General features: G+C 38.3%; 1 long non-coding RNA gene across 1 annotated transcript; it reads left to right on the top strand.

The window, feature by feature from the left end:
- Positions 1-1,620: 1,620 nt before the first annotated feature.
- On the top strand, positions 1,621-2,285 carry LOC122063448. Its single transcript, XR_006135337.1, has 2 exons — positions 1,621-2,112; positions 2,215-2,285. It is a non-coding gene; the product is annotated as an uncharacterized LOC122063448 (long non-coding RNA).
- Positions 2,286-11,157: the final 8,872 nt, after the last annotated feature.

Raw genomic sequence — 11,157 nt, 5'->3', positions numbered from 1 at the left:
GTTAGGTAGGCTCATCTTTTGACTAAGGGTGCCTCTAGGTTCTCTATCTCATATTTGGTGGCTTCAGCCTCCATCTTTCCTCATACATCTCCCTTATCTTTGCCAGAATTTCTCTAGAGTCAATTTCTTTTAATAAAATTCTTTCTTTGTCCAAAAAAAATAATAATAATAATGGAAAATTGATGTGGTAATTTTGAATAGGATGAATGGGTAGTCTGGAATAAGCATAGGACGAATTTTAAGAGAAAAATTCAACCATGAATCACATCTCTACTCTTATATATTCTTGTATTTTCAATTTGTATTCAACCATATTTCAAACATATGAAGATTTGTTAATATATTTTCAATGCTTTAATTTTCAAAGTAACCAACTCTTGAAAGTCCGAAATTTTACTTGAGTAGAACCCTACACCATCTCCATAAAATTTTGACAGAATCAGATCTATGATGAAATAGATAATAGGGCTAGGGCCATTGAAGAGAGCATATGAAAGCCCTGCAGGAAACCAGTACCCAAAAATAAAAATAAAAAATAAAAAAAATAGTCTATGCTGTTAAGAAAATTTCCCTTTTTGGGACATTAAAGATGAGAGACCATTATTTGCCACATATCAGCCCTCAATAGGAGGTCCAGGAGTTTTCCCCGGATGTATACTTTAAACGTCTTAGCAAAAAAATTTGTGGGGCACACCAATATATAATTTTAAAGATAAACAATTGTGCATTGAGCAATTGGGAGTATCTTCAGCATATAGTGGGAGGCAACACGATTTTTTCATGCTTGGATCAGTTTAGACGTTTCTGACGCCAAACTGGCAAAGTTCTTTCTCCCTATTGTCTTTGATGAAGAGGATAATTAACTTAGCATCTCTAGTTTGAGCAAAATTAACTACGTTTTGGAGAAAAAATAATAATAATCATCTAAAATTTCTCTTGCAAAATAGGAAAAATATATTAAAACCTTGATTTTTATGGGTTTTTTTTTTTTCAAACTCGTAGCATCAAAATTTTTATAAACCTCCAAACCTTATTTCTCTTAACCATAATTAATTTTAAATTAGTTTCCAAGTAGGAGTAAGAGGAGTTGGGTTGGTTCAAGCCTCTCAAAATTGGTTCAAGCCTCTCAAAATTAACTATCCCAACCCTCCACTTGGTGGCCCACCTTTCTTCTCTTAATTACTTCAATATCTCATTAACTTTAATAATAAGAGACTAAATTAACCCAAGGGGATAGCCCAGTTGGTGAGCAACGAACTTGGTACGAGCCATAAACTCGGACTTCACGTGGGTGTTTAGTGTTCTTCACTGCTTCCAATAAAAGTTGAAGATCCACGTGACTAGTGAGGCCGAAGGTCTGAATACCCGCCGTTAGCAAAAAAAATTAATAATAATAACTTTGCCGAAGCCAAGGGAGGCAAAAATAGACCCATAAGTTCAAACTGCTTTGAATTCGAATGGACCCTTTAAGTTTTAGAGTTTGGCAATTATTTTGGTTCCTCATTAATTACAACCCTTTTTAGAAACCAAATGAAGCTGATTTGTTTTCGCCCATAGATAATATAAAACACCTACCTCCCTTGGAGAACCATGTCAGAAAACAACTAGGAGAGAGAAAACTGTAACTGCAAGTACTTTAAATCCCCAAAAAGTGAAGTAGAGTTTGACTACACAAGTGTGATACAGTAAGCATGTCCATGGAAGCTCTAGCTATGGCTGGGGCAGACTACTTAGAGTGCAATATCGATCTTCATCTCTGGGAATGTAGCCAGAAGCTGGACCCTCCCCCACCTCATCTTATAGTCCCTGTAGGAAGAAGTAATAGCCTTGGAAAGAGTTGTAGATCCAAAAATAATTGCAAGAAAGATGATGATGGTCGCATAGAAAGAAGCTCAAGCAGCAGTGACAAAAACCCATCAACATTGCCACCATCTTGCAGTGAAGAGTTCCACCAAGAAGAGGTTGAAATGCGAGTACCCCATCGTTGGAAGAAAGTCTGGTTTAAGTTTTTTGGCTCAAGTGGTATCTGTAGTTGTTTCTCCATATAGAACTTCTCCTTGGATCATGGATATAGATAAAGGGTAATTGCAAGAAAGGAAAAAAGAGCAAAAGGTAAGGGAAAAAACAGACTAGTTATGTTCTCCATTACCCTCACCTTTTTTTTTTTTTTTTACCATCTAGCTTCAAGGTTTTATGAACTTTCATTTTTGACAGGAGCATCAAGGATGATCACTTGTATTACTCTCTATTTTAATGAAAGGTTTAGATTTATTGGGAGAAGCTAATGTTTGGCATTTGCTTAGTTAGGAAATTTAATTAAGGGTCTTAAAAAATGTAGCATTGGATATCTGGATCCGATTTGCTGAGAGCCTAAAAGGATTTCGTTTTATTTTTTGGGGGAGAGGTTTTGTGCACACATGCATGATGTGCACAAAACCATCAGATGGAGTTGCACCGTAAAACCTCATCCCTAATGGTTCTGTGCACAGTTGTACACAAAACCTTTTGCCTTATGTTTTCTTTTATGGACGCTTTACTTTTCTACTTTCTTTAAAAAAGAAAATTATGCAGAAATGGTTTGTAGTGATAGTATACGTGTTGAATATAGGGAAGAAAATATATGGTAGATGTATAGAACATGTTATGTCTATCCTATATACATAGTTTGAAACATAGAGCGCAAGGGCTTTTTATCACCTCAAGAGTTTGATATAGCATAGAAAGGCCTTTTTTTTTTTTGCCCTTTTTGGGTGAGAATTGAAACAATTCATTAGAACGTGATGGACTCGTGGAAGAGAGGTTACAAAGATCTCTCAACCATGGAGAGGAAGATGGCTAAAATTGTCGTACACACATCGGGCAGGGCCTTCCGGGCTAAGAAGTCGGCAACACAGTTGCACTCCCTAGGAATAAAGAAAAAATTACAAACATTGAACCCATACCCTAAGGTTCGGATATCCCCAATCACTCCTTAGGTGGCAAATGGGGCGTTGGCCTAGGTGGTTGTGCAGGATGATTCCCAAACCTCCTTTCCTAGAGGTAGTGTTCCACGAAGCACCTGAATTGAGCTTAAGCAAATGACAAGATGGAGCAATTCATTGCTGAGAGGAGGGTATGGTGGACTGATTAATTACCCTCTGCCATACATTATCCGTTTTATCACCTATGAATTCCTTGTAGGCACACTCAGCAATGAAAATAACCTCCTTCGGAGTCTACGTATTATGGCCGAATAGTAGGTCGTTTCTCACTCTCTATAAGTACCAGGCAATGAAGGAGAAGAGGCAAACCAACTGGCGGGCTGATTTTTTCCCCAATCTCTAAAACTCCTTCCGCCCATGAACAAATCCTAAAGAGAAAAGTCTACAGTTGTGGAACACTTGAAGGATACGGAGGAGCCGAACCATGTAGCCTTGGCAAAGGGGAATGAGAAGAGCAAATGAACAGGAATTTCAATAACTCCTTCACATCTAGGACAATAATTATCGACCCTTAAGTTGCGGATAGCACATCCATGACACATTGCCTAACCATCAACACAAGCTCTCCAAAGAAAAGAGTCAATTTTGGGCAGAGACTGACACTTCCGTATAGCTTGCCAGACAACTTTAGGGGTGGATGTCCAAACACTCATGGATGAGGCCGATGGTTGGTTCTCCTTCTCAGTGTTCAGGGCAATGCAGAGGAGATGATAGAAAGACTTGACTGAGAAATCTCCATTTTTTGAACCTCCCCACACTAGCTTGTCCTCATCCAAAAGTAAGGAGATTGGAATAAGCATAATATTTTTTCTGTTAGAGGCGTGAAACCACTAATTCAGGAGCTCCTCCTTCTATTGCTTATTGTTCTGGTCGATCAAATCAATCACTCATCTAAACAGGCAGTTGGGGAAAGGTGGGTGTTTGATCTTGAATTCATGGTGAGATGGAATTTGATGATCGCTCCATATGTCAATAACAAGGCCAAATCCCAGCTTCCAAATCAAACCTCGGTCTAGGGCTTTACGACCCTCTAGAATGCAATGCCAAGCCCAGGAAGGGGAGTTGCCAAAGGGGGTCTCAAGGAATTCACAGTGAAGAAAGTAAAAGGCTTTCATAAATCTACTCTAGCAAGGTTCTGGGTGGGAGAATAGCTTCCAGGCTACGCAGGAGAGGGGAGCTTTATTATGCAGAGTTGGGTCTCTCAGATCTAAACCGCCCTTCTCTTTGGATTGCATGAGCTTAGACCAGGATAGCTAGTGGATCTTCTTGGTTGTATCTGACCCTCCCCAAAAAAAGTTAGCAGTCGCACTATTGAAATGATTATGGAAGGAGATCGAAAATTTGAAATAACTAGCAGCAAAGTTCTAATTTAGTTGAATACCAACTTAAGAAGGACCTCCCTTCCAACATGGGAAATGTAGGACTTAGCCCAAGCATTCAACCATTCATCTTCTTGGTAGCCCGATCCCTAATCTCATGAAATGAATCTGTCTTGCACACACTAATCTCAGAAGAGAGACCCAAGTACTTTGTAGGACCATCCCTATAGGGAATCTTCAGAACTCCAGAGAACCACCTCTTGAAGCAATGGGCAGTGCTAGGGCTAAAATGGAGGCTAGACTTCTTAGAATTTTGACCACCTACCTTGCAATGAAGGTCCACGCAATCTCTAATGTTGTGGAGCTCCTACAAGCGAACTTAAGCAAAAAGGAGGCAGTCGTCAACAAAAAGAAGATGTGATAAGGGGTCGGATCTATTCCTCACTTTAAAGCCCTTTGTAACTCTCGATCTCTTAACTGCTAGAAGGATGTTGTTTAGGGCTTGGGAGCATAAAATAAATAATGTTGATGACAGAGGGTCACCCTATCTAATCCCTCAAAAAGGTTGGACTTGACATTTGACTGCTCCATTAATAAGGATAGAGTATAGAACTGATAGAAAGGCCTTTCACGGACAACAAATCCTTTAACTATAATCATGTGCATGTTGTCATTGCCTATGTCAAGTTCGTAGTTATACCCTCCACACCAAAACTCCATAGATGCAAAGAAACTTAGTGCAGGCTAGAGAGTTCAAGCTATTGCTCCTCCTTGCTTTTGCATGGATTCAGATCAGGCTTTCTTTTTTACACCCCCCCCCCACCAAAAAAATTCAGGCTTTCTCTATATATGAACAAATATCTTTGTCCTATATTTGCAATTGCAACATGATTATTTTAAGCATGACATACTAGTGAAAATCAAAATTAATAATTCATAAAAGGGAAAAAAAAATGTGTGTACCTAGTGCATGAGGCACCCGCCACTACAGGGTCTGGGAAGGGTCATAATGTACGCAATCTTAAAAAAGAGGGTTAATGATTCATAGAGAAAGTAAATGGAAATTGTGTACCAAAAAAGTATATACATGGAATGTTTTTTTTTTTTTTTTGGTAAGGTATATACATGGAAATTAAGCAACACGTTTGACCATAGTCATGTTTAAAACAAGGGGAAATAAATGGTCCTTACACCCAGACCTTGAGCTAGGGTGGGGAAATAACACCCCCATCCATGTGAAACACCCCTATTAATGCCCATGTGAAGGACCCAATTTATTCTAATTCCTTCAATTGCCACATCAGAGAGTACAGTGGCACAGGGGCAACCAATCATGCAATTTAGCACATCCAAGACCCGCAAATACATATGTTACAAAGTTCTACTAAAATTGTCAGCATGTATTTATGCATCTCTATGATGTCACAATATTACACCCATAAATGTATGTGGACTGAGTTTCGTTGCACTCATGGTGAATGGGAATCAGTTCAACATGGATGATTAGGACCGCTCAAAGGGAGAAGGGGGGCTCAGGATTTTCGAACCCTTGGATCACATGGTGAATATTATCGCATGGTCAAGGGAAACTTTGTCCTCTTTATATTGTCTAAATTTTAGGCATGTTCACTGCATTTAATTAAGTACAAATATTTCCCGTTCTTCTTTGATAACATACTTAGCATGGCCGCCACTTGCTCATCTCCTTCCATTTTCCCATGCATGTTCTCCCTTTTCACTTTGGCCAAAGTTTGTGATATGCAGATTGGGCTTGAGCCTAGGCTCCTTCCAAACTCATCCCAGTTAACATGCATGTGACTTTATTTGCACAATCTTGGATTTATTATAGCCATCTTATTGTTTCATCTTTGGAATCTTAAGGTACTGGCAGATCAGATTCCCTTCACACATGTTGTAAAGTGGGAAAAAGAACGGTCCTCAGCCGCATTGTCTATGCCAGACATAGTATGGCATGAAAAGATTTCCTTGTCTTTTGCTGATCAATGCCTTCAAATATATTCCCATTGGCTTGCATACTGGCATAGTAGTCACGTGATCAGGGATCATTCTATCACTCATAAAAATTACTGCTACTAAATATTACAAGAAATTATGTACTTTATACAATCATGTCACGTAATTATTACAAAATTTTCTTTTTAAAGTTTGGAAAATTTCACTACTCTTCCCTTCAATATCCCTTTGTAACCAACCGAGTCAAAAAGGACAAAAATAGATAAAATGTACAAATGTTTTAAAAAAGAAAAGTTGTGTAATCATGATCATTGTTTGTAACCTCATATCTTTTTTTTTTTTTTTTTTTTTGGTAGGAGTAACCTCATATCAGGATTGGTGGATTCGTTCAGATCGATATCAGCCAAGATTGATCCCAAGTCTTGACCAACCCCGACACCAATCCATTAGTACAACCCAAGGGTAAAAAGGTAATAAAGTCAAATTTAGAAAAATAAAAATAAAAAAAAGAGGTAAATCCATCCATTCTAATGTGGTTTAGGTTGATATTAGCCAAAGTCCCGGTCGAAGAACTAAGATTACAAATCAGGATCATAACTGTATATTTAGCAGTTATATTTTTTTGGATAAAATCATTATTTTCCTTTTCGAAATCAAAGTATTTAGTTGCAAAGTAAAGTAAAATTTAATAAATAGATTTGAAACATTTTGGAATTAGATACACAATCATGGAAGATAATAATGACAAAAACTTTTCTTCTAGTATTATTTGATTTCCTTTTCTTTCTCCATGAAAAGTAAAACTTGTCATTAGGGTGTCAATTTTAGGCCCGACAAGCTTGATCAAGCTTGACCATTTAAATTTTGAACCAACCCGGTAGGGTGTCAGTTTTAGGCTCAACAAGCCTGATCAAGCTTGACCATTTAAAGTCTGAACCAACCCGACCTGATTAATATACGTGGCATGCTCAAGCCCGACCCAATTATAATGGGTCGTTCCCAATGCAAGGCCCTTACCCACCAATTGTCTAGTCCAAAGTTTCTACCTAATACAGCTCAAGCCGAAGACCAGGGGAAGTTTAGGAAAGATAGGGATACCCAATAGTTGTCGCTCAAAGTGGGGATAAGCTTGCTTCTTCACCTTCTTCTACCCCCCCCCCCCCTCCCACCAAAAAAAGGGACCTTATAGTACTAGCACTCTGCGCTCTATCTATTGTGGATTGGAGAGGGAGAGCTCTATCTCTTTTTTTTTTATCTGCCCAATGGCTACCGAAGTTCTCATTCTACCTTTCTAGCCAATTATAGGCCCTCCTAAACCCAACCCTTTAATCACTACATGAAATTCTCATTTTACGCGTAAATGCCTATAAACTAAAAATAGGCAATGTTAAGACATGCTTTTAATATAAAGAGGGGGGAAAGATAGGTTAATTGGACCTTACCTTCAGCCTAATAATTAGGGTTAGAGAATTCACATAAACATGTTAAGATATGTTTTCAGTCACAACCCGTTTACAGTTAAACAAAAATTCATCTGAAAAAAAAAAAAAAAAAAACACTTAGCCCACCCGATTAAGGAAGCTTGATTAAATTCCAAACCCAACACAAAATATAAATTGTACTATGCCTACCCAATGTAAACCCAATTAGATGAATAGTTGGTCTCAGTGCATGGCTTTGAAATGATCAAGCCCAATTAGGCCCAACGGATCGACATCCTTACTTATCTGTAACACAAATAATAGTTGAATACTTCAATCTCTCGTTGACAAGATCTTGACAAATTCCGTGATAGAGCCTGCATGGAGGCACCAACAGAGGAGAGAGGTTCGAGGGATCATGAGTTAAAAGGAAACCGTACACTGGGGTACTTTTTTGCTTAGAAAATTTAATAATATTTTTGTAGTTTTCATCCCTAAGCATGGTCATCATGAGGATCTTAGCAGTCTAGGCCCATTAGTCTCTGCTCATTTGTCTATAAAAATCATCTTTAAATACTTGGCCAATAGACTCAAACGTCTTCTAAATTATATTTTGAGGTTTTTTCAGAGTACTTTTATCCCCTCAAGAGCAATTGTGGATAACATTTATGACAGGGTTATTGATACTGTTCGTTCTCAAAGGGGCCTTCTCTTGTAAATTCCTTCAGACTGAGGATTCTTGTTTACTGTCCGGCATAAAATCTAGTAGAACTAGTCCTCTCATTTCTCACCTATTCTTTACGGATGATTGTCTATTTTTCTCTAAGGCTGATTTTAGTTGTGATTTCAGGTATCATTCGTGATTTTTGTAGTGTGCTAGGCCAAGTGATTAACTTTGGGAAGTCTAGCATTAGCTTCATTCCTTCCTCTCTTGTCGATTCTAGGAATGTGATGTTAGAACTTTTATGTGCGCTTAATTGACACTGATTGATCTATTGGGTGCAGGAAGTTGTAGATCCACTGTGATTAGGAAACTCCTAGCCTAATCCATTGTGGGAATAGAATAGGGTTTTCTATTATAAATAGAAGCTAATAGTCCTTGCAACCGTCACTTTAGCACCTTCATTGTTTTGGAAGCACAAACTCCCCTCACATGAGTAGTGCGTATGTGAGAGAATTCTAAGGGTGAAAAGTTGCAAAAGATCTTAACGGTTGGAAACTTTATTATGTAGTTCTTCATTGTCATATTCATGGGACTGTTCTCTAGCTCTTCGGGATCTACATTCGTTGTTCAAGGGATGATTCCGCTCAATGGTATTCTTCTTCTCTTCTATTTGAGTCTCTTCTCTATTTTTTTTCTAACTACTGGACCCATGATTTTGATTCGATTGTGTTCTTGTTTCTCTATGTCGATCCTCCATTAAGGTTTCAGACTTGAACCCATAGAAATTTTAACACGGGATTGCCAATGGTTTCAGCCTGACAAGTATCATGGGTTACTAGCTGAATTTGGGAAAAACAAAAAGGTTTTATTTTCAAAAATTGTTGAAAGAGCCCATGCCAAATTGGCTGGTTAGAAGGGTTGTCTTCTCTCTCCTGCTAGGAAAGGAAGTTTTAATTATGGGGCGTGAGTTGCTTTGTAAAGGTCTGCGTAAGAAGATTGGGGATGGGCTTTCTACTGAGTAGTGTTATTTGACTGAGTTGCCCATTGTTAGAAGAAAGATGTTTTAAAGTTCAATTTTAATGTTGTGGACAGTAAAGCCACCCTTAAAATCCCTCTTTGCATATCTGATAGGTTTGATACTTGGGTTTGGGGCTCATCAGGTGAAAGGGTCTTTACTATTAGGACAGAATTATCCTAATGCCTGCTTATCAGGTGAAAGGGTCAATTTTAATGCCCTGCTACACTGTTTATATTTGTCCAGAAGTTTAGAGTTTTCAATGAAAATACCAGAAAAGTTGAGAAACTCGTTTCTTCTGGCTTCAATTGGAAACAACATTATCTGGACATCCAAACGCAGCCTTAATAATTGTGATCATCAAATTGGGTTGTAGTAGTGGCCAATCATTTTCAAGGTAGATCTCAACAAACCCACCCAAGACAAACAGCACCCATTTTTTAAAAAAATGAAAGAAAACAAAGATTTTAAAGGAGTTCAATCCATCATACTTAGGGATGAGAAAATCTGGGGAAATTGGTTCTTTAATAATCTCTGTGACTCAATTCAATCTATCCAAACGAGACCCAAAAATTTTACACGAAATGAGAACCCCCTCCCCCAAACCAAAAAAGAAATAAACCAATAAATAGTCGAAGACAAGAGGGGCTAACTCGTTGTAAGGGGCGTATATGTTACTACCAAACAGGGCCCCAACATCTAGCAAAAATGAAGCCCCCTCACCAATGAAAAATTATAAAATCCTATCTTAAAGCAAAGACTACATGGGGTGTAAAGATAAGTGAAGGAACTAATCAACAAAGAGGAAGCCAAGACTTTGGTAATTGAAGGCCTTAGAGCAGCTTTGCTGGCGGTGTCTGTTGAGGGTATTGCTGAGCCCGGGGCTAAGCCATAGACCGGAGTATTCGATGATGACGTTGTTGGCGTCGTCGCCGGGATGCCTGTAGTCGTCGGTGTTGATGTTGGTGTGGGTGTTGCTGTCGTCCCTCCTGCCGAGCTGCCCATTCGAGTTGGTAATTTGGTAAATAAGAGAATAGCCATTGCAATTCAAAATAGTAGGGCCTAAATCATTTACCACAAAGACTAATACAACACATATTACTGCTACTAACACTAGAGCAAGAAGAATCAAGACTTCTGTAGACATCCCATGGGAAAGGCAGAATGTGGGTTTAAGGGTGGCAAAAGGATCAGCCTCCATCGGTTCCAATTCAATAAAAATCAAAATTGTTTCAAATCAGTAGGGAATCTGTTGAAACCCTAGGAACTCAAATCAGGAAGAAGCTAAGATTCCCACATATCTTTAATTTTTTATCATTCATACCCTATTCAGAAAATGGGATTGAGAATCAAACGTAGTCAGAATCCAATTTCTTAAAAATTGCATGGAAGCCATATATATTGTTCAAGGAAAAAGCCACTCATATTTAACAGTGTAACCAAACATCTTTTGACTTCTAGGAGATTAATTTACCAAAAAAATAAATAGACTTCTATGGTATTAACACATTATTAAGAGGATTAAGTTTTCCTTCACCTATGGTGATGTGATGCAATGATTGGATTTTGGGTTCATTATTAACTCCTATCGTTTATTATTCAATCCTACGCCCCATAGAAACTATCTACCTAAGACTATCCCTTGACCCGTAGATTCTAACACAAGGTTAGAATTCTAGCTCTTCCAGAGTGCTAATTATGATGAATGAGCTAACTTTGTATATGATGCCGAAAATAGACTGATTTGATATCACCCTTCAATTCGAATTAGCAAAAGCAATGT

The sequence above is a fragment of the Macadamia integrifolia genome, unplaced genomic scaffold, assembly GCF_013358625.1.
Source record: "Macadamia integrifolia cultivar HAES 741 unplaced genomic scaffold, SCU_Mint_v3 scaffold1326, whole genome shotgun sequence".
NCBI classification, from domain to species: domain Eukaryota; kingdom Viridiplantae; phylum Streptophyta; class Magnoliopsida; order Proteales; family Proteaceae; genus Macadamia; species Macadamia integrifolia.
Note: the sequence above shows the minus strand (reverse complement) of the source record. Positions and strands in the feature narration are given on the sequence as shown.